General features: G+C 49.7%; 1 protein-coding gene across 6 annotated transcripts in view; it reads right to left on the bottom strand.

Moving 5' to 3' along the window:
• Positions 1–27,561, bottom strand: part of CHST11 (carbohydrate sulfotransferase 11) — a 267,881-nt gene that overhangs the window by 145,235 nt on the left and 95,085 nt on the right. The gene's annotated exons all lie outside the window — the stretch shown is intronic.

The raw sequence follows: 27,561 nt of genomic DNA, 5'->3' as shown, positions 1-27,561 counted from the left end.
GTGGGGCAGTCAGGTGGAAGGGGCAGGAGGTATAGACAGAGGGCCCAGAGGGCAGCCACCCAGTAACAGAAAAGCAGGAGAGGAAAGTGTAGGCCCAGAAGGATTTGGGAAAGAAAAAGCAACACTCAGCTTTGAGATCTATTTCTTATCAATTTCTGCCCAGTTTACAACCCACCACCAAAGGCTGGCCTTCTAGTTGAAACGAAGAGGTTTCTCAAATGAAGAAATACCATCTACAAAGAATAATTAATAATACAAAAATCGGAACCCCCCACCAAAAAAAAAAAAAAAATCAAACTCTGATATGGAAGCCCTGGGGGGGGCGGGGCACGGGCCACACCGGCATTTGCCGGAACAAAGCCCTCTTGTCACAGTGACCCAGGGCCTGAAATGCCACAGGGAGGGAGTCAGAGTGGAAGGAACCCAACCCTCTCCCAGAAGCACCCGTGAACCTGGCCTTCCGGGAGCACTCATATTCTTCTAGAGTTCAGCATCTCCTTTGGACCACCACTCTCCTTTTAAAGCACGAAGAAGGAAAAAAAAAAAAAAAAAAAAAACCTGCTTTGAGTCACGCACTAACATCAGAACCCGAATGAGTTGTTCTGCCCAGATTTCTGGAAGGAATTTTAGGACCAGAGGAAAGAGGAAGAGAAAAGAAAACAAAGGGGAAGGGTGGGGAGGAGCAGGATAAACTACTAAAGCTCCCAGGATTCTTGGACATCACAGACTGGCTTAGAACTGGCTCAATCCCAAGTAGTTCCCATAAAGCTGAGAAGGAAACAGAGGTACGTAAGTCCTCACAAACACGGCGTCTGTAGCTAACACATCAAACTTGTCTCAAACACTCAGGAATTTCTATCTCTGGGAGATTTCGTTTTATCTCAAGGAATCTGAGGCTCTCTGGATCCAGTGTGTGTTCAACACATTTCGCAAGTCCAGATGGGCTCAGGTTTTTGCGTTCCCCGTTTGCTCCTGCCAAAGAATTAAGAATCAAAACTCGTGTCTGGAGTCGGAGGCGTTCTGACCACTCCCCCTCATTTTCAGAGGAGAAAGCGTGGCCCAGTCAGGGGACAGGAGAGCCAACGTTCCCACTGCAGGGCTGGAAAAGAGCCAGGCCTGCCCTACCCTCGGCCAGCTCATCCCTCACCTCTGAGTCCCTGGCAGCCCAGCCCCATGGTCCTCTCGTTGGCCCCCCTCCCCATGCCCTCTGCCCAACTAGGTGCTTCGCGCGTAACAGGTACTCAGCACATTTGCGTCAAATGAATGAGCTAAAACAACAGGTCAAGTAATCTGAGGGTTTAACCAAAGACACTTTCTGTTAAAGGGCACCAGGCCAGGCCGCTTACTACCAGCAGAAGAACAAAGAGAAGTTCAAAGTGTGTTAGCTGACATGCATCCTCAAAAGTATTTAGTTATTTGGCTTTCTTCGTTAAAGGAACTAAAACAAACAAAAACACAAGGCAAAATTAGTACGATCCGTTCCAGTGGAACTGGGGTGTGCCGTCAGCGAGTTCTACAAGCACTCAGGAGAGCTAGCCTTTATTACTGTCTCACCCCTACTCCTCACCACTACCCTGGAGGGCAGTGGTATCACACCCATGTCAAAGACAAACTGAGGCTCGGAGGGGTGGAAGAATTCACCCGATGGCGCAGCTTTGTGAGCAGCAGAACTGGGATTCAAACCATCCATTCTATGCACGCACATCTGTAGCATCTCCCCCACTCCTGTGAAATGAGCCTTATTAGAGCTTGTAGAGGCTGGAGGTGGAGGAGGCCAAGAAAAAGACAACCCTGAATATTGACCCAGGGCCCTCCAACCAACCAGGCTTCGGGGGTTTTACAAAACATTCAGCACACTTGTATTTGTAGGCAGCTTTTCAGGAGTCCCCAAACACAGGCGGAAGCGCCAGGACACGGGGGTTCGACCTGGGCTAACATTAATGCTCTATTACCAAACTTCAGTTTTCCAACTTCCTTTACCCACCTTCTCACAGTCCCTGCAATAACCCAGAGCCATGGACTACCATTTCAGATCTGTTTTTCCCCGTTGGAGACCCCACTAGCAACCACTAAAGAACACTGACAGATTTGGGTTTTATTTGATTTGGAAATCATCAGAACCCTTATGATAGCTAATTCCCGTGTCGGTCTCCTTTCCCTACCGTAAGCTCCATAGACCTCCTGATGCCCAGCCTGTGGAGGTGTTGGCAGAACCAAAGTGAATTAAACTTTTGGCAGATGGAGGTCAAGGGTATAAATCCAAGAATTAGGTGAAAGCATTCCATATAACTCTGGAAGAGAAAAGTCACAGCTTCATCTGGGAGCCAGGAGATTTACTGTCACAGGAACCTTCCACGGAGATACTCAGCTCTGAAGAACATACCATATACCCTACAACATTGACCTTCCAGGGGAAGAACTGAGCCATCAAACATACTGACCAAAACCGAGGGCCGCTGCACTCAACGCACGCCCTCTTTTGGGTGATTCTGGCCCATCTGCGAAATTTTCCCCAGAGCAGAGCGTTGTGCCCACTTCCAAAAAGCACAGAGTCCCTGCCCAAGTGCAAACCAGCTGTACCAGACAGGTTAATGCAGAATCAGGCACATCTTGGACAAGAAGAGCCTTTGGAGGCCATCTGGCTCAATGGCTTCCACACAAGCAAAGGGAAGGGGTAAATACGGTTGGAGAAAAGTACCCTCAAATTTGATTCCGAGTAAGCAAGACAAATGGCAGGATGCAACTCTCAAAAATGATCTTTCTGGGGCGCCTGGGGGGCTCAGTCGGTTAAGCGCCCGACTTCAGCTCAGGCCACGATCTCACGGTTCGTGGGTTCGAGCCCTGCATCGGGCTCTGTGCCGACCGCTCAGAGCCCGGAGCCTGCTTCAGATCCTGCGTCTCCCTCTCTCTCTGCCCCTTCCCTGCTCATGCTCTGTCTCTCAAAAATGAATAAGCGTTTAAAAAAAAATTTTTTTTAAAAAGATCTTTCTGGACAGTAGTGTTTACGTAGCCCACCCCAAGACAGCATGGAAGAGGTGAGGAGAGGAGGTGCCAGGCACTGAAACGTTAAGAAACCCCAATCCAGCGGAACCCACCCCGCCCACAGCCCCATTCCACGGGTGGAGAAATGGGCGTCCAGGAGCATAAGTGATTCGTTCAAGGTCACAAAGCTAGAGACCTTCTGTCTCCTGTCCTTTTGCCCCAGCTTACATGTGATGAACTGGTATTTTCTATTGTCTTCTATTTTTTTTAGTACTTGTGCCAACTCATTAGGCCCTGTGCGCTCGCTGTTCCCTCACCTGTAATATTCTTCCCCCTGGTCTTGCTCACATTATCGGCTCCCCGGAGAGCCCCCCACCTGCCACCACACTACCTAACACAGTCTGTCTCTTCTTTCTCACGGTCTCCCCTCTGCTTTGTTTTTTATCCTTCTTCAAGGCACCTATTGTCTTTTGACTTTTTTTAAATAAAATAGTATTTATTTTTATTTATTTTGAGAGAGACAGAGACAGCGCGAGTGGGGGAGGGGCAGAGAGCGAGGAGACAATCCCAGGCAGGCTCGGTGCTGCAAGGGCAGAGCTTGATGCGGGGCTGGAACTCACAACACCGTGAGATCATGTGACCTGAGCCAAAACCAAGAGTTGAACGCTTAACTGACTGAGCCATCCAGGTGCCCCTGTTTTATTTTTTAAGTTTATTTATTTTGTGAGGGGCAGAGAGAGCACGAACCGGGGAGGGGGAGAGAGAGAGAGAGAGAGAGAGAGAGAGAGAGAGAGAGAGAGAGAGAGAATCCCAAGCAGGCTCTACACTGTCAGCACAGATCCCGACACAGGGCTTGATCTCATTACCATGAGATCGTGACCTGAGCCTAAATCAAGAGCCGGACGCTTAATGGACTGAGCCACCCAGGCACCCCAAGGCTTTTTATTTTAAACGCTTTATTGGCCACTGCCCATTGTCGCCACAAGACTCAAAGCTTGAGAGGAGAGACCCGGATTGTCTTATCTACCACAATACCCTCAGTTACCTAAAAGTGTGCCTAACTTCAGCGCCTGGATGAATGAATGAATGAACACATGAATGACTGAATTTGAGCTCTTTTCCCAAAAGATGAGAAACAAGACCATATTTGAAACACAGTTACCCTAGTCCTATGTCTTCAAAACCTGCCTGCTAAGAGTCATCTGAGGTACTTGTAAAAAAGGCCTATCTCCACAGCCCCTCTGAATCAGGCTCCCCCAGAAAGAGAAGAGGAGAATGAGCACCCCCAAGGGATTCAGATCTCAGAAGGCTTTGGAGACACAGCACATACAGGCGGTGCACATGTGGGGCGATCTGGAGAAGAGGAGGGGGAAACCGGGGCCAGTGAGTTCAGGGGCCTGGGTGCAGGGTGTCACAGGGAAGGTCCTTACAAGGACCGGGTGGAGCCTCGCCGCAAAGGGCGTGCTGGCGAGGCTGAGGCATCTTCATTTCCTTGTTGACACCTAACTCCTTCCAGAAAGGATTTGAGGCTAGACTGGGAAAACATTCATGTGACTCTGTAGTCAAGAGGGAGCCCCTGGAAACCACCTTTGCGGCACAGAACAACACAAATGGGGTTTTGCCAATGTTTTTAAGTTGTGCTAAAATACACACAACGGAAAATTTACCAGTTTAGCCGTTTTTAGGTGTGCAGTTAAGTAGCATGACGTACATTCACACGGCTGTGTAACCGTCACCACCAACCGTCTCCAGAACTTTATTTTCTCATCCCAAAGTGAAACTCTGGACCCATCAAACACCAACTCCCCATCCCCCTCTCCCCCCTGGCAACCACTATTCTATTTCCTGTCCCCGAATTTAACGATTCTAAGTACTTCACACAAGTGGAATCGTACAGTATTTCACTTAGTAGAATGTCTTCAAGGTTCGCCCGTATTGCAGCAGAAGTCAAAATCTCCTTTTTAAGGCTGGGTAATATTTCACTGTGTGCATAAACCACCTTTGACATACCCAGTCATCCGTCAATGGACACTTGAGTTGTTCCCACCTTTCGGCTGCTGGGAATAATGCCTGTTCCAAACACGGGCGTGCCTGAGACATCCTGCTCAGACGTGAAGTGTGAACCTAAAGGGGCCCCTGAGGCTTCTGGGGGAGCGTGCTGGCTGGGGGCCTCCGAGCGGGTGCTGTGGGGACCGCAGGTGGCCACAGGAGCACGGTTGATGAGCGCCAACCCAGCAGGGAGGTCTGCCGTCAGCTCACGCCTTAACCAGGTCTTGGAGCCCAGCAAGGAAGAGGAGTGGCGTGAAACTACCTGCTGGGGTTTGGCTCCTGCACAGAGGCATCTGAATCAGGCCTCAGTGATGAGTGTGGGTGATGGGTTCCGAGAGCCATGAAGAAATTCCAGGCCACTGAGGCAGTGCCCCAAAAAGCTGCTGGAGGAGACGCCCCCCCAAATGGAGAGAGCAAGACCGTTTCCTTAAAAACCCAGCATGATTTCAAATTAAATACAGAAAATGTCCACAACAGGACAATATACGGACACAGAAAGTAGACTAGTGGTCACCTAAGGCCTGGGCGGGATGGCGAACGACGGTAAATGAACCTAAAGGTTCCACTTTAAGGTAACGGAAATATTCTCAAATTAGATTGTGGTGATGGTTGTAGAACTCTGGAAACATACTAAACTTCATTGAATTCTACACTCAGACTAGGTGAATTTTGTACGTCAATGCTATCTCAATAAGGCTATTTTTTTTTTTTTAAAGTACAGAAATGTTTATGAGGAAAATCCAGAAGATTAATATTTTCAAGATTTTAACCTATTTGAGTAGGAGATCTACCTTGGAATCCCAGCATGAAAGGTTTAGTTGAACAATTCATTTGACTTGAGATTTTTGTTTCTTTTTAGAAATCTGTAGTTGTTTTTTTTTTTTAATTTTTTTTTTCAATGTTTATTTATTTTTGGGACAGAGAGAGACAGAGCATGAACGGGGGAGGGGCAGAGAGAGAGGGAGACACAGAATCAGAAACAGGCTCCAGGCTCTGAGCCATCAGCCCAGAGCCTGACGCGGGGCTCAAACTCACGGACCGCGAGATCGTGACCTGGCTGAAGTCGGACACTTAACCGACTGCGCCACCCAGGCGCCCCAAGTAGTTTTTTTTTTTTAAGTTTATTTATTTATTTATTTTGAGAGAGAGAGAGAGAGAGACAGAGACAGAGTGAGCGAGGGAGACAGAGTATCTGAAGCAGGCTCCGCACCGCCAGCACAGAGCCCGATGTGGGGCTTGAACTTACGAAACTGTGAGATCATGACCTGACCCGAAACCAAGAGTCAGATGCTTAACCGACTGAGCCACCCAGGCACCCCAGACTTGAGATTTTAAGTTGAAATCTGGTTTACACATACTCTTGGGGCATTTTTAAAAACATTAATTTAGTCAACATACTCCTAAATTTGAGGTATTAGATCTGTACTCTATCTAAGTCCTCGTTTGTTAATCAGGCAACTGAAGTACTCCAAGAAGACATTAAATATATTAAATTTTAAATGCAATTTAAAATGTGAAAAGCAGGTTAAGCTTGTTAAAGAATCAAATATTAATCAAAGGCTACCCTGAATGTAGCCGTGAAAATTTACCAGACTTATAAGGAGAGTCAGATTCTTTTTTTTTGTCTTTAAATTTACATCCAAGTTAGTTAGCTTATAGTGCAACAATGATTTCAGTAGATTCCTTAGTGCCCCTTCCCCATTTAGCCCATCCCCCCCCCCCACAACCTGTCCAGCAGCCCTCTGTTCTCCATATTTAAGAGTCTCTCATGTTTTGTCCCCCTCCCTGTTTTTATATTATTTTTGCTTCCCTTCCCTTATGGTCATCTGTTCTGTGTCTTAAACTCCTCATATGAGTGAAGTCCTATGATACTTGTCTTTCTCTGACTAATTTCGGTTAGCATAATACCCTCTAGTTCCAACCACGTGGTTGCAAATGGCAGGATTTCATTCTTTTTGATTACCGAGGAATACTCCATTGTCTATATATACCACATCTTTATCCACTCATCCATTGATGGACATTTGGGCTCTTTCCATACTTTGGCTATTGTCATTAGTGTTGCTATAAACATGGGGTACACGTGTCCCTTCAAAACAGCACACCTGTATCCCTTGGATAAATACCTAGTAGTGCAATTGCTGGGTCATAGGGTGTTTCTTTTTTTGATTTTTTGAGGAACCTCCGTACTGTTTTCCAGAGCGCATGCACCAGTCTGCATTTCCAGCAGCCATGCAAAAGAGATCCTTTTTCTCCACATCCGAGGAGAGTCAGATTCTTAAGTTAAAGGCTAGCATCCTAGACTTGCAGCCTTGTTTTTCTAGAAGCTTTTTCTGTACACAACTGTCACTTTCAATGACACGAAAACCCTCCCAGTAACAGAAGGTGGGGAATCCGAGTGTCTGGGGTGAAGGAGAACCAACCTCCAGCCCCATTCCGTTCCCGAAAACCCGATAGGAGTGGACAAATTTTACTGTTGAGAAACATAAGACCCTGTGGAAAAACAGAGTTCAAGGAATTGAAATTGGCAGTTCACCTAGGAAAGCCCTTATAAATGATGTTTTATGTTCCCTTAAATAAAACAAGAGAGACAGCACGGGCAGGACAGCTCATCTTAATTACGTTCTATACCTTGAAGAAGTAATTACGGACATTGTTCAGTTACTAATTTTCATTTACCCTTCCTTGCATGCTGGAGACTTTCTATACTCTCCCCTGCAGTTTGCCTGGAATGCTTATAAATGTATTTTGCAGCGATGCAGATAATATGCCAAAATCCTTTCTTCCCTGTGGCTGGTGCTCCAAGTCTGATTTTACGACTTGGAGACATTTATGTCTGCCTCTGGGGTTCCCCTGCAGCTTCAGAGACAGGCAATAATGTGGCTGCTTGAGAAGGGAAATATTTCAGGTAACCTTTATGCAAGCCACTCAAGCATGGCGGGGCATTAACCCCAAATCCACTCTCTCCCCTCAAGTACAGAAAGCTGTTCAGCTCTGTGCAGGGTAATTTCGCTCAAATGCAGTCGGCCTGTGCCGGGCACCCTACTTCTTGTACGAATCTCTGTTCCCTCTTGGCCACACAGGGACGGTCGCCCATCCTTCGTCTGTCTCAAGGCCACCTGGGCAAAACTTGAGCATTCCCAGGCTCCTGTTTTCTTTCCCTTTTCTCCACCGTGTCCTAGAAGGTGGAGAGGGGTCCTGGCTAGACTATGGTGTTGTGGATTGAATAGTGGCCCCCCCCCCCCCGAAATTCATGCCCACTTAGAACACCTCAGAATGGGACCTTGTTTGGAAATACGGTCTTAGCAGGTATAATCAGTTAAATTAAGATGAGGTCATCCTTGGGGTGCCTGTGTGGCTAAATCAGTTAAGCGTCAGACTTTGGCCCAGGTCATGATCTCACGGTTTGTGAGTTCGAGCCCCACGTCGGCTCTGTGCTGACAGCTCAGAGCCTGGAGCCTGCTTCGGATTATGTGTCTCCTCATCTCTCTCTGTCCTTCCCATGCTCATGCTCTGTCTCTGTCTTTCAATAATAAATAAACGTTTAAAAAAAAAAAAAAAGATGAGGTCATCCTGGACTGGGGTGGGCCCTAAATCCAATGGCTGCTGTTCTCCTAAGAGAGGAGAGGACACAGAGACAGACACACATGGAGAAGATCCTGCACAGATGGAGACAGAGGGTGGAGGGGCACGACTACAGGCAAGCCAAGGAGCGCCAAGGACTGACGGGAGCCACCAGAAGCCAGGAAGAGGCAAGGAAGGATTCTACCCCAGAGCCTCCGGCCCTGCCAACACCTCGCTTTCAGACTTGCAGCTCCTAGAACTGCGAGGGACCAGATTGCTGCTGTTGAAGCCACCGGAGCTTGTGGTACGTCGTTAAGGCTGCCCTAGGAAACAAATACACACGGGCTCAGGTCCTGTATGACCCTGACAATGTATTCCAACCTCTCGGCCTCGATCACCTCTCTGTAAAATGGGGCTAACAATGTACCTACTTAGTAGGAATGTTGTGAGGACAAAATAAAGTCATCCACGTCAGGCCTTCGTAAGGGCTTAGTAAGCCAGAATTAGGTACCACTCCTGATGTCTGGTAATACCTTCTCTTTCTAACCGTTCCCCAAGACAGCATTGCAAAAGTCTCTTCTATTCCGCCCAGAAATCTCACTGTTACAGACATGATACATACACATTCATCTGTGGACACGAGATGATCTCACAGATCGGCGAGGGGAGTTGGTGACGTACGGTGGAGGTCTAACCAATCTGCATTTGCTCAAGACGAGCGTGAGGCAGCTGCGGGCTGCCGAAAGGGGGGTGTTGAACAGACGGCGTGCGTACCTCTCCTCCAGAAGCAAGAGATGGCTAGAAAGAGATTATCCCCCACAACAAAACACATGCTACCCAAACCCGTAGTTTCATTTTCATATGTCTACATGGGTTAAGGACGGGAATTATCTTTTTAACTTGCTCGTGTGTATTGTGTTCTCCTGACATTTTTCTGGTACAGGACGCTAATACTAATTTTTAAAATATCCCCACACGTACTATGCCACTGGAGCCATGAGGATGTTTATAGCCTTCGACTCCAGCGATTTCCCTCTCGGGAAATGACACCGACAGAAGCTAAAGAAGTTACGCACCAAGATGCTTACCATAATGTTTCCCCTCCGGTGGCCAGAAATTGTAACAACTGAAAAATGCCCATGACGAGAGCAATCATTTCATAAATCATAGTTCACTTACGGTACATCATTAATAAATCACAGTGTATTAACTACTCAGAAATGATACTGTTATTAAATGTAATAACATGAAGACACGGAGAAGGGGTTTAAGTAAAAGCAGCCGATTTCAAAATATTATGAGGATCGGAATCTCAGCCACATAAATATATATACGTATAAACGACAACGTATAAACACGAAAACGCGTTCTTCCACGCTGTTTATCATCTTTCTTACTTAACAGTGATGACGTCAACGTAATGCTGGATCCAGATCAACTCTAAATGTTACAGATGCTCCTGAAAGCCAGGAAAGTTCTAAACAAAGAGTTGGATTTCTCCCAACGATGAAGAGAGACTGATCTTTGACGAAGAACACAGTGAGCGTGCTTCATGCTTGCAGGTCTCAGGACTATGAGCTGCTTGAAGTATAACTTAAATTGCTGTTATCAAGAAGTGGTGTAGGGGTGGGGCGGAGAAAAGCAGGCGCTGGAGAAGATCCGCAAGTGGGTGGAGGGAGGCGGGGGGCGGGGGCAGAAAAGGCTCTGGGGGCAGCCATGCTCTGCTTCAAATGTTATTCTTCTTGAAATGTGGTCAGAAGGAAAGACCACTGCAGCTGTGGCCTATTAAACGTGCCCACGCTCCCCATCTCCCTCCCTCCCTCCATCCCTTCTGGCGAGTCCAAGATGCAAGACTGAACCCCACTCCACAGTCCCTCTAAAGACCTGCAGCGAGAAGGCAATGAACCCGGCAGGGGGCGGGGGAGGGTGCGAGAGGCCCAAAGCTACTGGGGTGATTTTCCCTAGGGAAATATTTAGCATTTTGCGACTTCTCTTTTCCTTTAATAGACAGATAGCTTTGTGACAACATGGAGAGACAGAATCCCACCTTTCTCCAAAAAGTAAGAAAGCTGTGCACAATATCCTTGTTGCTAAGATGAACAGGAAGGTTGGCCTCTTGGGGGGCAGCACACGCGCCCAGCGTGAGTGTGGATATTAAAATTCTTCTCAAAGTCAGCCAGGCAGGACCTATTTACGCAAGCAAATTAAAACGCGTAAACCCGTAAGAGGGTGTTTGCAAATGTCTAGAGCTACAGGAGGATCTGACGAGAAGAGGCCAGGCGTATCAGGAAGGGCTCTGGTTCTGAGCTCGCTGCCACCAACCGCGTGGGTGACCCAGAGGAGAGGGGGACAAAACCAAGCAGAACGTATGTGGCGTTCCTACGATATGCCATGCTGAATGCGGGGCACTCGGGGAAATGTTATTTAACCTCCCCTTCCTTGGGACCATCCTGAAACGTTAAGTGTTATCATTTCCATTTTACAGAAACAAATTCAAACAGGTTATTTGCCAGAGTCACACAGATAGCACCTAAGAGATTCTGCAGACTGATAGAGCAGGTAAACGTTTATTATCTCTGAGTGTTATCAGTGGAGATCTACCTGATATAGGAGAGGAGGGGAGCGGAGCAGACGTGAATCACACAGAAAGCAGCAGCAGCATTTCACAACGCTGGGCCCATCCCCTAGTAAGAGTTAATAATGTGAAAAGATGGAAATGGGGGTTGAAATTACTTAGGAAACAGTAATGGAGCTGAGTCAAACACACCTGTCCGACTCAGCTAGGTCAAAACACTGACATGGAAGTGTTCAAACGGGCGACCAGGTGGCTCAGTCGGTTCAGCATCAGGCTCTTGATTTCGGCTTGGGGCACAATCTCATGGTTCGGCACTAGGCTCTGCGCTGACAGTGCAGAGCCTGCTTGGGGGTTTTCTCTCTCCCTCGTTCTTTGCCCCTCCCCCACTTACGTGTGCACGCACGCATGCACGCTCTCTGTCTGTCTCAAAATAAGTAAACTTAAAACTGTTCAAACACACACACACACACACACACACACACAGCAGCAGCAGCAGCAGCAGCAACAGGGACTTCGTAGAGCAAAGTGGCTAAGGATAAACCCCAAGGGCGATAGAGCTCCTGCTTCTAACCCTGGCTTCTGCAGTAACCAGCCAGTGACCTTCCGCAACAGTGTCTTCGCTCCCCTGTGTCTCAGGCTTCTCACCGGTAAGAGGAGAAGAGCAAGAGAAGGTACCACGTGGTTTGTAAGTTTGTAACTTCCCTGATGAGAATCACAAGGGAAAGTACCCGCATGGTTTGTAAGTTCCCTGAAATCCCAATGCATCTCACAGTGGCAGCCTCCTCCACTTGATAGAACAGGAGGTGACGAGGATGGGTGACGGTGAGGAGCATCCCCGACTCCCTTCACGGGTCCGCCGGCCCCTGTCCCCAGACCTCCACTTCAAGCTCACCCCCAGCACGTTTTCTTTCCTTCTTTCTCCCTCTTTATTTCTTCCCTCTCTCTGCTCTCTCAGTCTCCTGCAAGTTTGATACTTTGTTTTCCAAGCCAAAACAAATATCTCCAAGTCCAAACCGGGGCAGCATCAAACGCCCTGTTCCCTCTGAGGGTGAACCCGGAGCGAGGGCTCACTGGGGTGTAGGCAGACAGCTCTGGGATAACAAGACCCCGGAGCCAGCTCCGTGCACAAGCCATGCAGCACACAGCTCCAGGGACACTGGCCCCGGTGCCCTGAACGGCGGTGGAAGCCACCACACCCTGTGGGTGTCAGGGCAGACCGGGGATGATGGGTCTTCAGCAGTTTCAAGAAAGACCCTCTGTCAAACATTTAAAAATGATTTTTTTAAGGTGGGGGGAGGCGTGCCTGGGTGGCTTAGTCAGTTAAGCGACCAACTTTGGCTCAGGTCACCATCTCATAGTTCGTAGGTCCGAGCCCCATATCAGGCTCTGTGTTGACAGCTCAGAGCCTAGAGCCTGTTGTCTCCCTCTCTCTCTGCTCCTCCCCTGCTCGCGCTCTGTCTCTCAAAAATGAATAAACGTTAAAAAAAATTTTTTAAAGAAAAAAAGAAAGACCCTCTGTCCTAAGACCCAACCCTCCTCCAAATAACTGCCCTAGATCTTGCTGAGTCTGGAAACCCACTGTTCCTTTAGATCAATGGTTCCTAGTAACTTTCCAATGTTTTGCCACTTAAATAATAACCAGCTTCCTCAAATTTTGAAAAGCCACAACATCTAAAACAGGGTAGAATTTTCCTAATTTTCTTCTCCAATAAAACCTTGTTAAACAGTTAACTGTTATGTTTGAATCATATATAGATTGATATGCATGTATAGATATCAACAGTATTAATGCGAAAAATATTAATATATCACTATGACTTCCAGATGATCTGCCAACTGAGCAAGTTTGAGGTTATCCCTCCAGCAGAAGGTAAAGAAGGTCAACATCCCTGGGATCAGGGCCCCAGGTCCAGAAGGGTGAGGATGTCAGTTTGTAAAAGGTTGGACCCAGAAAAGGCTGACAGAGAAATCCTTCCTGGGTGTCCAAAGTCAAGGGTGAGGGTTTGCCGGAGAGAAGAGTCGGAACAGAACTGGGATGGCCAGAAACAGCAGGGGAGGCAACCTTTGCCTTTCACTCGCTTCTGATCTCAGTCAATGTCAACACTCAAGGCCTCACTTGCTTATTCGCCGGTATGTTGGAACCTAAAGTTCTGAGTTGTTCACCCAAGCATGTCACCATAAGAGATGTGAAAATCTCACTTCCTTCCAAGTGACGTAGGGAGCATCAGAGGGCTGAGCACCCATTTCTTCTTTCTTTCTTTTTTTGATGTTTCTTTATTTTTCAGAGAGAGAGCATGCGCACGGGAGGAGCAGAAAGGGGGGGGGGTTGGGGGGACAAAGGATCCAAAGCAGGCTCTGTGCCAACAGCAGCGAGCCCGATGCGGGGCTTGAACTCACGAGCGGTGAGATCATGACCTGAACCGGAGTCGGATGCTCAACCGACTGAGCCACCCGGGCGCCCCTGTGCACCCATTTCTTGATAAAAAATCTTCCTCATTCCAGGGGCCAGCTACATCATAGAAGCAGAAGAGACAAGTACAGGGGAAAAGGAATTAGGTTCTCTAGGCTGCCAGGAAGATCCCTGTGGGGCACACTTGCAGCCCCACTGTAGACGTGGAAGTCTCGGTTACATATTGGGTCTGCCATTCTCTGATTGCATGACATACGGAATATCCACACGGGCTTCTCTTAATTTATCCCAAACCTACACGTCTATGGGGCAAGAAGGTTTAACACTCCAACTGAAGGGTGGGTGGGTGTGGGGATGGATGAAACAGGCAAAGGGGATTAAAAGTACACTTATCTTGATGAGCACTGGGGAATATACGGAACTAATGAATCGCTAGGTCGTACACCTGAAAGGAATCCAACACTGCGTGTTAACGACACTGGAATTAAAATAATTCTTGAAAAATATATAAGTAAAACTGAAAGTAAGAAATTGAGAGTCATGGCGTTCCGAAACAGGCAGTGTTAAGTAAGGTCCCACCTAATTGACCTAACTAACCCCCTTTTTTAACATCCTGAACTTTACTATACCAGCCTGTGCATAGAGTCAAAGCTTTTGGCTCTCCTGTGGCTGAACGATGCTAGAAACGTTAGTCAAACCCAAAAACCAGTCTTTAGTTTCAATTTTCTTTTATACTCTGGCTTAAGCCTGGAATCTTCCTGCTTGTTAACAGAAACCACAAAAGATACTTTATCCGCCAAACTTCTAATGCATGGGGGAGAAGTCACAAATGATTTCTGGCTCCGATCCCCTAATGAAGTAACTGCAGGGCCTCGAAAGCAAAAGGCAAATGGTTTTATTCAAAGTTCAGGCCTTATTCTTTAAATGTCCATCAAAAATAAAGGACTGGGGACTCAGGGCTGATCTTATGTGACCACTGTGTGTCAGCTTGAATTGCAAATAATGGCTCCTAGGTCCCTCTCGATTATCAATGCTGGTGAGAATGCGGTAAGCGAGACCATTCAGAATCAGCAGGTGATCCAAAGCCTCACTTCTGGTCAGCTGGGTACAGCAATGGGGTCCTTAAACACTTAGCTTTTATCTCCAGGGATGTTTGGCCTACAGAGCTATTCAAGCACCAGATCAGGGCTGGGGATCTGAACGGCACAGCCCAGGGGACACATCCACCCACAGGCCGTTGGAAGTTACCCACACTAGAACATATTTAGGCTCTTAAAAATTCATTTGAAGGGCGCCTGGGTGGCTCAGTTGGTTAAGCATCCGATTTGGGCTCAGGTCATGATTTCGCGGTTCGTGAGTTCAAGTCCCGCATCAGGCTCTGCGCTGACAGCTGGAGCCTAGAGCCTGCTTCAGATTCTGTGTCTCCTTCTCTCTCTGCCCCTCCCCACCTGTGCTCTTCTCTCTCTCAAAAATAAACACCAAAAAAAAATTCTTTTAATTCACTCGAGATAAAGCAGTAAAATAGCCTATTCCTGACACGGGCATGATAATAATGTTTAGCTGTCTGGCGGTTCCGACAGCCCTCCACGCACATCCCCACTTGCCTCTCATTGTAAAGGTGAGAAATCCGAAGTCAGAGAAAGTATGTGGCGCAGGCATGGCCACAAGATGAATCACTGCATCTCCATTCCATTGATGAGCAAATGGCGGCCCAGGGACATAAGTGACTTGTCCAGGGGCACAGAGTCAAGTGGCAGAGCAGAGACTCCAGACCCAGGTAACCCAGACTCAATTCAATCTTGCCCCCTCTACACAGTAGCTGCCTCCCATATGGACGTTTTTGTTCAAAGGGTGCGGGGGTGGTGGGCACTCAAGAAAACTGTTCATGGAGCGTCCACACCACACTGCAGTGACCACAACAGATGTCGCCCTCGCCGAGGTTCACGGGCCAGCAGTGACCCCGATTCTTCTTTCACATCTTTCTCGGCTTCTTTAAGGACAACGAGGAAACAGAGGCATGAAATTAAGCCCCTTACGGGGCACACAGGCACCAACTCAGAGGCCGAGTCAAACTCCTTGTACCTCCTATTCTGAGGAGTAAGTCCTCAATAAACATATGGTACTCAGTCAATTAATTAATCTGCCCTTGTAGCTGGGACAATTGCAAGTCCTATGAACCCAGAACCTTCCTAGGTTTTGCTCGGGAATGTGAGAGGTCTGGTCTATCTCTCAATAATAGCCAGCTCCCCATCGCCTCTTCTAGAATGGCTATCACCAAGAGCTCTGCTTACATCCAAATCCCTTCCCAGACCGGAAGGACAGGGAGTATCAGACGGGACTTCAGGATTCTGGGAGAGGAGAGGAGAGGCCACGCCAGAAAGCTGATGACTCAATCGTCCACGTTCAACCAGCCGTGCTGGCATCCCGGCGAGAGGGCCAATGGACTCAGCGCTCTCATCAGAACAGAGGCAGGGGGTTCCGAAATGCAATCAGGAAGATAAAGATCTTAGGAAAGAAACTCAAATAGAAAGGTCTGCTCAGAAGCAAAGTTTCATTCCACCCAAATACAGGAGCAGAAACACAGAGCAGGCACAAAATACACACATGCATTTGGAAAGACCCCTTGACTCAGGAAAACTTATCTTTAGGCTTCTAATACTGCACTCCATCCAGTCGACAGAAGCCAGAGTTCAAGGACAAGGAAGGTCTGATGCAGTGGAAAGTCTGTGGGCTGGAGACCAGGAAGCCAGTGTTGGACTGAGTTCCTCACGGGGGCAGGGGGAGAGGGGGTGACCTTGCAGACACTCCCCCTTTCTGGGTCTCAATATGCCCCTCTTGAATTAGGGGGTTTAACTCTATAGAAGATCCCTTCCAGCTGCAAAATTCAATACTTCTGTAACTCTCAGCCCGCCGGCTGATCCAGTGCTCTCCTCTCCACAGCCCTGAGGCTCACCAAAATTCCACTGGCAGTGTGTTCCAACACTGAACAGGCCAGATTTGGTGGCCTCCTCAGAGCATGGTAACCACAGAAGTAAACACAAACGCACGAAAAAATGTAAATGGGTCGTAAGCACTCTTACGCTTATGAAGTCAGCAGTGCGAAACGTGTAACAGGATTGTCTGCAGATCTTTTGTTGACACACAGTAAAAAAAAAAAACAAAAAACCAAAAACCCTCCTCTTAAATAGAAAAAGGCCCATTTGTTTGGTGCTTAACCAGATCGGCCTTGAGACGGCAGCATTTGAAAAGTTTAGTCCCAGTCACGGCCGCGAGTAGCCTCTTACCAGCACACACATAGGAGGGAAACTTGGATGTTTCACAGAGGTATCCTCTATTCTGCTGGGGTAACTAGGGGAGGCAGGGGAAGTTGCCCTTGGCATTGACCAGACAATGAACTCATCATCCTGCCTGGCTCAGAAATAGAAACTGAGCGTTAAACATAGCTCGCCAGCCTCTCCTTGACCAGCATCTCAGACTAAAGTTGGTTTGTTCATAAGAAGTCAGGAGCGGGGACGCCTACCCAATGTGTAATAATTTACCTATCACCCCAATAATCCCCACAAGTCTTCTGTCACCTGAAAGCAGGTATTAAGCGCCTAACATGGGCCCAGGGCCATCTCCCTCTGAGTCCTCTAGATGTAACAACAATGTACTTACCGCCACCGAACTCGACACCTAAAATGGTTCAAATGGTAAATTTTAGGTTATGGGCATTTTACCACAGTGTTTTTAAAAGTTACCCACCCACTCCCCCGGAAAAAAAAAAAAAGTTTAGGCTGCAGCCCCAGACACACCTAATCACACTGATGCAAAACAGAAACACTCAGCCAGTGAGCTATTTCTAGCATGTTCCCAAAATGTCTGGGCCTGATGGTAATAACCTCTGCCCTGGCCAACGTAACCATGGCCCTTTGTTTAAGCATCATGCCTGGAACCTCAGAGTCAATCCGCGGCCACGTCCACCCTTCTCGGGGTCTCCATACTGAGGACTAGATGGGTGGCTCTCCAACATCACCACCCCTCACGACCACCTGGGGTGAGATGGAGGCAGATTCCAGGACCTCCCAGTCAAGATCCTGCCTGAATATGCCTATCTCAAGTCCCAAAAGGCTGTCCTTTGAAAAGCATCCCGGGTGACTTGGGGGGATCTGGGGTGCATTAAAGGGCCTGGGAGCAATGAGGAGTGGGGGGACAAACCAGACACAGCCCTTGCAAGGGCTTTGGAAACGCCCGGAGGGGTGTGGCCACGGGGACCGCCGCCAGCTCCTGCTCCCCAGGTAAGGCTGCCTGGTGCTCCTTTTTGGCTTCCAGGAGGCCCTTGACTTTGAGTCCTCGAACAAGTCAGGGCAAGGGACACAGTGCACCGATCTACCGCCTTTCCCGCTGCTCGTGGACAGACCATCAGCCAGAACCAGAACGCCCAGATTCCAGAGCCAACCGTCTCCACAGTCTCACCGCGGAGCCTCGGGCTTCCCCCTCTGTAAAACGGCCCTCACCATGCCTGCCCCTGGCCGCCCGCAAAGGGCTGCTGTGGCAGAGACCCCGGCCCCTCTTCTCCCCACCGCGTGACCTTGCGCTCTTTACATTTCCCCTCTCCGGACCTTGGCTTCCACAGCTGTCAAGTGGGAACAAAACCCGTATCAGCTCACACTGTTCTCAGGTGCGCTAACTGGGCCGTGCAAACGCAGCGCTCAACCACTAAGACGCACACACAGAGCACTTAGGAAATGTCAGCTGTTCGTGGCTTTGTGAATCTGGTGCTTGTGGATGTGCTTGGGAGGGAGCAAGTCTAAGAGATGACCGTTTTCGCACTTGTGTTATTGAAACACACACACACACACACACACACACACACACACACACACACACACACACACACAACCTAGCCGTGCGTGACATCCACCCTGTGATTACAAATCACGGCTCTTTGGCTTAGAGGTGACCAGAATGAATGATGAAGAAGCCAACCTTTTTATCTCAGATGTTGAGTTTCTCCACTCTCTAGGCAAGAGGCCAAGGGATACTTCAATAAATAATGATTGAGCACCGCTAAAGGAGGGAAGGACGAGGGGGCCTTCTGACGAAGGAGGGGCCCCAGCCCTGCTGCTCACACGGTGGATTCCACCACGTGGCTCAGTGTCTCAGGCAGGAAGGTATATGGACGGCACCCCACCCCAGCCCAGCCCACGGAATGCCCCCTTCTGGCCACACAGAGCGACACACACATCTTACGACACATCCAGGGACTTCCATTCCTTCCAACTGTCAAGCTGTTCCTGCTTCTGGAACTTTCTTTGCCTTCTCAGTCGCCTCAGCCATGACCTACTTCGCCCCCATTTCAGTCAGGCTGCAGTTCAAGTGTCCCCACCTGAGGGAGGCTTTCTCCAGCATCCCTTTACCCCACGATCCTGCGTGGTTCTCCCGAGAGTACAGGCCCCTTCCCTCAGAGCATCAAGCCCTTGGGTCCCCCTCTCCTGCTCACTGTGATGACAGTGCCCGGCACATAGCACGTGCTCAGAAGATGCTTGTTGACGGAGTCCATTTAGGGGGAACACGGAAGCCGGGCACCCTGGGCGCGTTCCACTTTATGCCCGCGGTCCCGGAGTCATTTTCACAGCTGCCCCGCTTAGTCTAACAAGTGGCGGGGTCTCAAGGGAAATCTTGCACTGCTATGACGAGAGATGATACAGCCCGGGGGTGGGGGGGTGTGGGGGAGGTCAGAAGCCCCAAGTTCTAGAATCAGACAAACTTTGCTATCAGTCTCAAGCTGTCACTTCCTACCACGTGATCCTCAGCGAGCCATGACTTCCAGAAAAAACCATCCTGAGAGCATTTCCCGGAGACTGAAAGGCAGTACGTGTGCATGCACTTGCTACATGGAACAGAGTAGGCGCTCCATAAATAATGTTGTTTGTCCTCTGGAGACAGACTACCAAGTCTGCCCCCCATGAGCTGCCTGACCTTGGTCTACCTACCTTTCCTCCCTGCCGTGTTCTCATCTCTCGAACGAAGAGAAGAAAACGTCTCAAGCTCACAGGGTGTTCACAGGATGAGATTAGATCATTCTGGTAAATGGGCACCTGGGTGGCTCAGTCGGTTAAGCGTCTGATTCTTGATTTCAGCTCAGGTCACAATCTCACGGCCTGTGAGCCAAGTCGGGCTCGGCACTGACAGTGCGGAGCCTGCTTAAGATTCTCTCTCTCTCTCTCTCTCTCTCTCTCTCTCTCTCTCTCTGTCCCTCCCCTGCATGCTCTGTCTCTCTCAAATAAATAAATAAACTTTAAAAAAAACTAAAAAGATTGTTCTGGCAAGGTACAACGCCTGGGCACTCATCACACAGCAGCAATCAGTAACCTCCATATTGTTGCCTTTCCACCCAAATTCGTGACCTCCTTAAGGGCAAGGACTTGCGCCCTCACGTCTCTATCCCTAACTCGAACTGCCTGGCCCGTTTTTCTGGAAGGAAGGAAAGGAGTGGGCTTCTCCGTGAGGTCATCCCACGCCCGTCGCCAGCCAGCTCGATTCCTCCTGTGAGAGAAGGCGGACGGGACACAGAGAAGGCACGTGGTTTTGGGGTGGCTGCACAGCGCTGCAAAAGCAGGAGGAGCCTTTGCTGGGAGTGTGGAGGGTTCACAGATGGTAAAAAATCCCCAGCTGCTCACACACCTACTGGTGGGAGGGAGAAGGCTTGTTAAATGTTAAAAATGAGTCAACTTTCTCGTAGACTACAAGAACAACAAAGCCGGTGATGGGGAGAGGAATACACAGGGTGTGGGTGAAGGAGAGAAAGGGGTACCTCAGCCGGACTCTTGTGAAACTTAACCCTTTATTGGGGGGGGGGGTAAGGGGTGGGGGCAGGAGGTGTGGAAAGCAGCCAGATGGGGGGAGGGGAGGGAGCCACTGATTGAATTCACAGCCTCGCAAAAGGGCTGGATCGCAGCCCCGCTCACAGATGCTCATTTCAAACTCCTCTGACGCCACCGGGGAGAGCAAACACAGGGTGTGTCGGTTTTGTGGGCTGTCAGATAGTCCGTTAACTGTTTGAGTTTAGCAATCTGGCCGAACGTGGAGCCGGGCTGCTCAGATGGCCAAGGGCTCCGACTGCAAAGAGGGCTGCTTTCGCAATCTTGTCCTTTCCGCCAACTGTACGAGATCATGAAGCCGAGTCAAGGGTCCAGCACCGAGCACCGGACCTCGGAAGAAGCAAGCCAGGCCGTGGGGGCTCCTGGCACAGCGTGTTTGATGATGCCACCCCGGTGATGCCTGCGCCCCATCACCTTCCACGCCCCGTGGCCCCGGGGCTGGGGCAGGCACACGGATAAAGTCCCCATTCCATTATCTTCTTCTCCCAGGCGTAAGATTTCAATTTCCCATCAATCCAGCAAGTTTGCTGTGCCCCCAACGCCCTGCGCCGGGCTCCGCTACGGAGCTACGCGTCAGGAAGATTACAAAATCGAATCAGGCGCCCTCCGGGCTCTCCTCTAAGTTTTCAAGGTAACTGAGAATGTAAAGGAGATCAGCCTGTGAGTATCCTGTCCACCAACCCTGATGACTGTTCCTTTCAGTGAATTCAACAGGTGGTATTCGCATTTTCCTCCACTCAGAATATAAAACATTCTGACAATCTGAGGAGTCTCGTGAACTGAGCTCTGCTATCTAATAAGGTAACTCCAGGAGGGTCTCTATCCCCTGGCTATTTCTTCCCCCAGAATAACCAAGCAGACAAGCTTGTCTTGTTCAGTTTCACGAACTAGCAGTTTTACTGCTGTGTGTAGAATACGGAATCGGGCTGGCGGGTTCCAGTCCCAGCTCTGTCACATCCTGGCTCTGTGACCACGGACTGGTTACTAAACCTCTCCTTGCCACAGTTCCTTCATCTGTACGGGGATAACAGTAACGCTTACTTCTCGGGGCTGTTGTGGGGATTAAGTGCTTTCTAAGAGCACTTGAAAGAGCGAGTGGTACACTTGTAAGTACTCAGTAAGGAAATAATAAATGTAGCTACATATTTAACACAGCACTGCCCTAAAAGAGATTATGACCTACTTCCATTTTAAAGATCTCCAAGGGTAGGTTTCCACTTTTATTTTATAAGCAGAAAGGCAGTATAGAGTACCGGTTAAGAGCAAAAACGATAAAACCACATTGCCCAGGATGGACTCCCAGCTCCACTCCTTACTTTCTGTGTGACCTTGGGCAAGTTACTTAACCTCTCTGAGATTTCGTTTCTTTATAAAACGGAGCTCATGCTGCCTTCAGCCTTAAGTGAGTTAATAAATGCGAAACGCATGGTAAGTAACAGCAAAGTATGACCGTTCGCTGCTGTCCTTGCATCTCTAGGGAAGGTCCCATCAGCAATTCCCACCACGGCAACATTTGTAAAATGTCGAGATGCCATTTGAAGTCCTGGGAAGCCACTAGGTAGTCAGCCACAAGCCACTGTCGCCCCATCCTAGCTCCGTGCATGGTTGCTGACTTTCAGCTCATCAGTGAAGGTGTAGCCAGCAAAATTCAATTCCAATTGGCCCGGCTTGCTATTCCAGTCCCCTCTGCCCCCATCCTGCAGCAGGGCTGAGAGCCAAGGGGATGGACAGATGGGCTGATGCACGTATAGAGGGAGAGAGAACCCCAGCAGCGCGGTCCCGCTCGCTGTCCCGTGGCAACAGTTAGCGGAGCAGTAGCACACGGCAGCGACAGAGAGCCTGGCTCCCCCTGGTCAAAGCACCAAAGCACCCACAAGGCAGAAGGCAAGGAGAACCCCGTCCTGAACAGCAGCCTGGGCACCCAGCCCAACCCTCTGTGTCCTGGGCCTTTCCCATGGCCACCTGCCCTGGGAAGCCTCTAAACCTTCCACGTGGCTCGCAGTGAGGCCCCACCACGGACCAGGAACCCCACTCAACACCTCCAGGAGCGAGCCAAGAGATTTGCAAGGGAGCTGGTGCCCGAGGAGAGCTTGGGAATGTCTCACTGGGAACAGAAAGTCACAACATTACACAGTATATTCCAACAGGAGTCGAACTAGAATAGAAGCGTAGTGGGCACTCAGCGGGGGGGGGGGGGGGCGGTTCCTGCAGGAGGGACCTGGGTCTTGAAGAACATGAGGAAAGGGGAGAGGAGGCAGGGAAGGAGTGGCAGTGACACGGGTGTCCCCTGCACACCCAGGGAACATCACTCTATCCAAAGAGAAGCTAATTGCTGAAAACAAACCTTTCTCTGCCTTCTAAGAAAGGACTGGATTTTCTGCCAGATCTGATTGAATCAAAGGTATTCTGGAATTGCATTTCCCTGCCTACCTAAAAATGTCCCGACTTGTCAACCACCCTCAATCATGGATACGTTTTCCCTGTTCCATGTGACATAGCCAGTCTGACCCATGTGGCTCAATTTCCCAAAGGTTCCTGCAGCTTGAATGTGGCTAGCTTGAATGGCTGCAGCATTTTCTCAGTGTGATAGCACACTTTATTCTTTAGACGCATCAGCAAATTTGCCTCTGGTGAATAGGTACTGATGGAAAACCTCAGATTTAAAGGTATAGGGAGATGGGCCACCTGGGTGGCTCCGTTAGTTAAGCATCTGACTTCGGCTCAGGTCACGATCTCACGGTTCACGGGTTCGAGCCCCGCGTCGGGCTCTGGGTTGACAGCTCGGAGCCTGGAGCCCGCTTTGGATTCTGTGTCTCCCTCTCTCTCTGCCCCTCCCCCTGCTCGCACCCTGTCTTTCGCGCTCCCTCAAAAACAAATAAACTTTAAACAATAAAAAATAAAGGTATGGAGAGAGAAGTTCATATACATACAGGAACATGTGTGTCTATGTGTGAGAGCATGGGTGTGTGTGTGTGTGTGTGTACATGTGTATGTGCATGCACGGGTTAGCCCACCTAAGAAGAAGAGCCTCCTTGAGCTGGACTCTTAAGACTCGGGGTCTCAGTTTCTGTAATTGCAAAGGCACAGGGTTTCTCAGGCTTGGGCACTGCGGGGCAAGGATTCCAAGGCTCCATTCCGGTTCAGCACAGAGAAAGGTGCTGGGGTCCACTGGCGATGTCTGAGGTGGCCACACTAAGGACAGATGGCAGGTATGTTTTGCTGGTACCCTGATCAGCCCATGGGACCCCTCTTGACAGTTCTAAGATCCTGAATAATCATCTGAGTCTGAAACGGGGGGAGGTTATTTTAGAATCTCTAAAGGCCTATTAGTTCAAACATTCTGAGCACTGAATTATATAAAGGCCACACTCATGGGTTCAAAGCTGTCCCTTTGCAGCATCGGTAGCCCAGTGGTGAGGTTAGCTGCCTTCCAAAGCAGTCCTTTTGCTGCAAATAGAGGGGAAAAAATGCTATTTGTGTTGAGAAGAACCCCCCTGTGTCCAGTGCCGCAAGCCCCCCACAAGCCCATACCACAGGCTCCGGGTCACCAGGGTCTCTCCTCTGCGGGATGTGGGGATGGGGGAAGGAGAAACTGCTGCTTCCCCAGCAATTTGGCAAAGCGGTAAAGGGCACAATCACTTCTCTGAGAATCTAAAATAATTTCCTTTAATTGCAGCTTTCACTCTGTAGACCGACTCCCCTCAATGCAACTTAAAAAGGAAAAAAGAAAGGAGAATTTCACACGAGCGACAATAATGACCTCTATGGAGCATAAGACAGTGCTTAGGAGAAGTAATCGATGGGGACCATGAAGCCTCAAGACCTGTCTGTGAGAACATTCTAGATTCCCATTACGGCAGCGACATTCAGGCTCAGAGTCATGACATTAACGCCCACAGGAAGGTCACAGAACCAGCGAACGGCTTCCAAGTCCTGTTCCTTCCGTGCTGCAGTCATGACGACTGGACGTGCCACCAGGCTGGGGTGGGGCAGGGCAGGGCAGAGGATCTGGAATGTTGACAGGCCCTAGACGGAGAAGCCAAAAGAAGACACATGCGCGGAACGGGGAGGTGGTTCCCACGCTGCCCATCCCGCTCTTCTGAGAAACTCGGTCCACACGGGTCTGGACGTTTCTGTCCCAACTCCTGGGCGACCGTTCCCAATTTCTCCCCAGCAGCCACAGCTGCTCAAGGAGAGAATGGTATGCTGAGCTCCTTCGTATCCCAGAGATGATCTGGGGACCCGCCCAATCTCAAGGGACTGCCGGGAAGAACACCAAATGACCAACTGCGGAGCGCCCTAATTAGCCGTCCCCCTGGGCCCTGGCGTGCTCACCCTTTCCCTCTGTCCTCCCCCCTCCACCCCAGTCCCTGCTGCCCGCAGACCCCCTCCAGGGCTGGCGCCAGGGAGTCCTGCTACTGGGGCAGAGGCATTCTGAGCCCCACACAGCACACAGTAGGCAATTTACTAAAGTCCTAAAAAAAAAAAAAGACGGGGGTCGTACAGGGCAGTCTCTGGAGTCCCTTGCAGGATGGGGGTTAGACGCATATCCGCAGCTCGTTCTAAGTACTGATGTTATTTGCCACCGGGAAGCCTCAAGTCCCCACCATCAGAGCCCCCCACCCCCAGGGGTGAAAGACAAACATTTTGTTGCGGGGAGGGGTCGAAATACCTTGGCAAAAGGATCACGGGTTCCCATCGTGCACAATCGCATCCTTAGGCAGACCTGGGGAGAAAGTGGGTAGGATTCGACGGCGCTTAACGTGGAGAGGGAACTAGGCTCCAAAAGCCTTGAGCAGTCAGGGGTGACAGGAACACCGTCATAAAAAGAGCAGCTAAATCCTTTGCACACCCGCCATCTACGGGGACACCATGATTCAGGCTTCAGAAACACCACCTCGCTGAATCCTCTCCACAACACTATGAAGTGAGTACTATCATCTCTATGGTGCAGGTAAGAAACTGAGGCACTGAGAGATTCAGTGACTTGCCCAAGGCAACACACGGTGTTCGTTCATTCCTTCAAGGTATGTTTATTTCACACTTGGCTCCAGGCACCAGATGGGGAGCCACACAGCTGCTGGGCTAGGATCCAAACCTAAGCATTTGGATGCTAGAACGTAATGCCCCAGATGGGCCCATCTGCAAAGGGAAACACTGTGTCCCCTGAACCAGAAGGACACACAGAGGAGGTCCCCAGGGGAACCAGGCCCAGGCTCACCCTGCGTTGGGGTCTGCTGCTCAGTGGAACTGCAGAAAGGAGGGGAGGCTGCAGGGAGATCCGGTCCCACCGGACAGCATCCCTGGAAGGCGGGATCTCCTTGCTGTCTGAGCCAGCCTCGTCCTCAATGCCGCCTCAGTGTCTCCACGTATAGGGTCTCAGATGACTGTTCTGAGAACCTCCTCCACCCTCTCACCTCAGTAGCGGCCCTCTGAACCCCTCATGCAGCAGGTAACCAGGACCTGATGAGAGACCACTCTACGAGGTATGTCTGCCAGCCCCCAGTATGTCCCAAAACCCTAAAGAGCCCACACTGTGTCCTTCCTGACCCACAACCCAACAGCCATCGGAGAGCCCCTTATATGTGCTAAAACCCACCAAGAACCAACATCCACAGAGGTCCCACCAGATCCAGAACACCACTCTCACCAGGCCACACCGAGCCTAACACAGCTGGGTTTCTACGGTGCCGATTAATCATGGCGAAAGTCAAGTCCTGGGTAGCTAGAACAAGCTGGAATCCAACTTGTGGAAGAAGAGAATATTATCATTGAATAATACACGTCAAAAAGCAGTGGAGATAATCAAGGCAAACAGAAAGGTCTTAAGCTTGTGATGTGATTCAGGAAGGGCAAACGCAGGAGAAACACAAGGACCTCTATGGTTTTTTAAGGAGCACAGAGTCCCACGAGGGAGTGTGAAAAGGGTTAGAATGGAAGAAACAGTAGCTAACACTTTGGGAGTGTTTACTTCATGCTAGACATGGTTTAAACAAATTAGATGCTATCGACCCATTTAAACCTCACAGGCACCCTCTCCAAGGCGTGTTTTATGACTACCATGGCCATTTTACAGATGGGGAAACAAAGGCACCAAAATGTCAAGCAAATATAGAGTAGAGAGCTGGAAATGCCTCTCCAGCCCATTCCGTGTTTCAAGAAGGCGCCAGAAAGCCGACAAATGCTGAAGTGCCGCACACTAACACTTCTCTTGCCTGTCGGAGGTGTGAGAATTCACAAAGCAGTGTCCCTCCTCATGCTCAAGTAGGATGTCCAAAGATGGGGCCTTGATACAACTTAGCTGTGTGACCCTGGGTAGGCCAGGCAACCTCTCTGGTCTTCCGGCATCTTCCTCTGTGAGATAAAGGTTGGACTCGGTAATGCCCAAAGTGCCCTTGAGCTCTGAAATTCTGCAGCTAAACCAGGATATACAATAACCTTTCACTGGGTAATTTGATATCATTCAGAAATATGCAAATGTGTCTGAATTCTGAACCCACTAAACCTGACCAATGTTCAAAATAATAGGAAAGCACAGTCACCGAAGCCAGAGGAGACTTTTAAAGTTCTGCTCTGATCCAGAAAGGGCCAGAGATGGGCAGACCCAGACAGACCAGAGAAGACTCTGGCCCCTGCGCGGGCCCTGTGTTGCCTCTTGTCAGAGTGACCACGGAGCGAAGGGAAGATGGCCTCATTTTCCCCCAGCACTCATGTGACCCTAAGGCACTCAGAGCCTGAATCCCATGCTGATTTGTTATTTCCAAATGACATCCATCCACCTGAAGCCAGGGCCCCTGGTCCTGCCACTCTACCTTCCCGGACAGGTGACCTTCTCAAGTCACCCCCTGGGCCGACTTTCAAAGCCCATTGCTGCCCATGGATTCTATTCTGTACAGATGACACCACAGCAGACTGTCAGGAAGAGCCCAGGGCCATCCCCCCCATCAACAGACTTCCTGGAAATGAGGCCCCGAGAGCCGAGAGCCGGGAGGGGACAGAGGAACCAAAGACTGAGCAGAATGCAATAGTGAGAGTACGTGCTCTGCGGTCCCACAGATCGGAGTTCAGATCCTTCCTCTGACCTAAGCCTCAGTCTCCCCAGCTCAAAAATGGGCCTT

This window comes from Felis catus, chromosome B4 (genome assembly GCF_018350175.1).
Source record: "Felis catus isolate Fca126 chromosome B4, F.catus_Fca126_mat1.0, whole genome shotgun sequence".
Taxonomy (NCBI): Eukaryota; Metazoa; Chordata; class Mammalia; order Carnivora; family Felidae; genus Felis; species Felis catus.
Note: the sequence above shows the minus strand (reverse complement) of the source record. Positions and strands in the feature narration are given on the sequence as shown.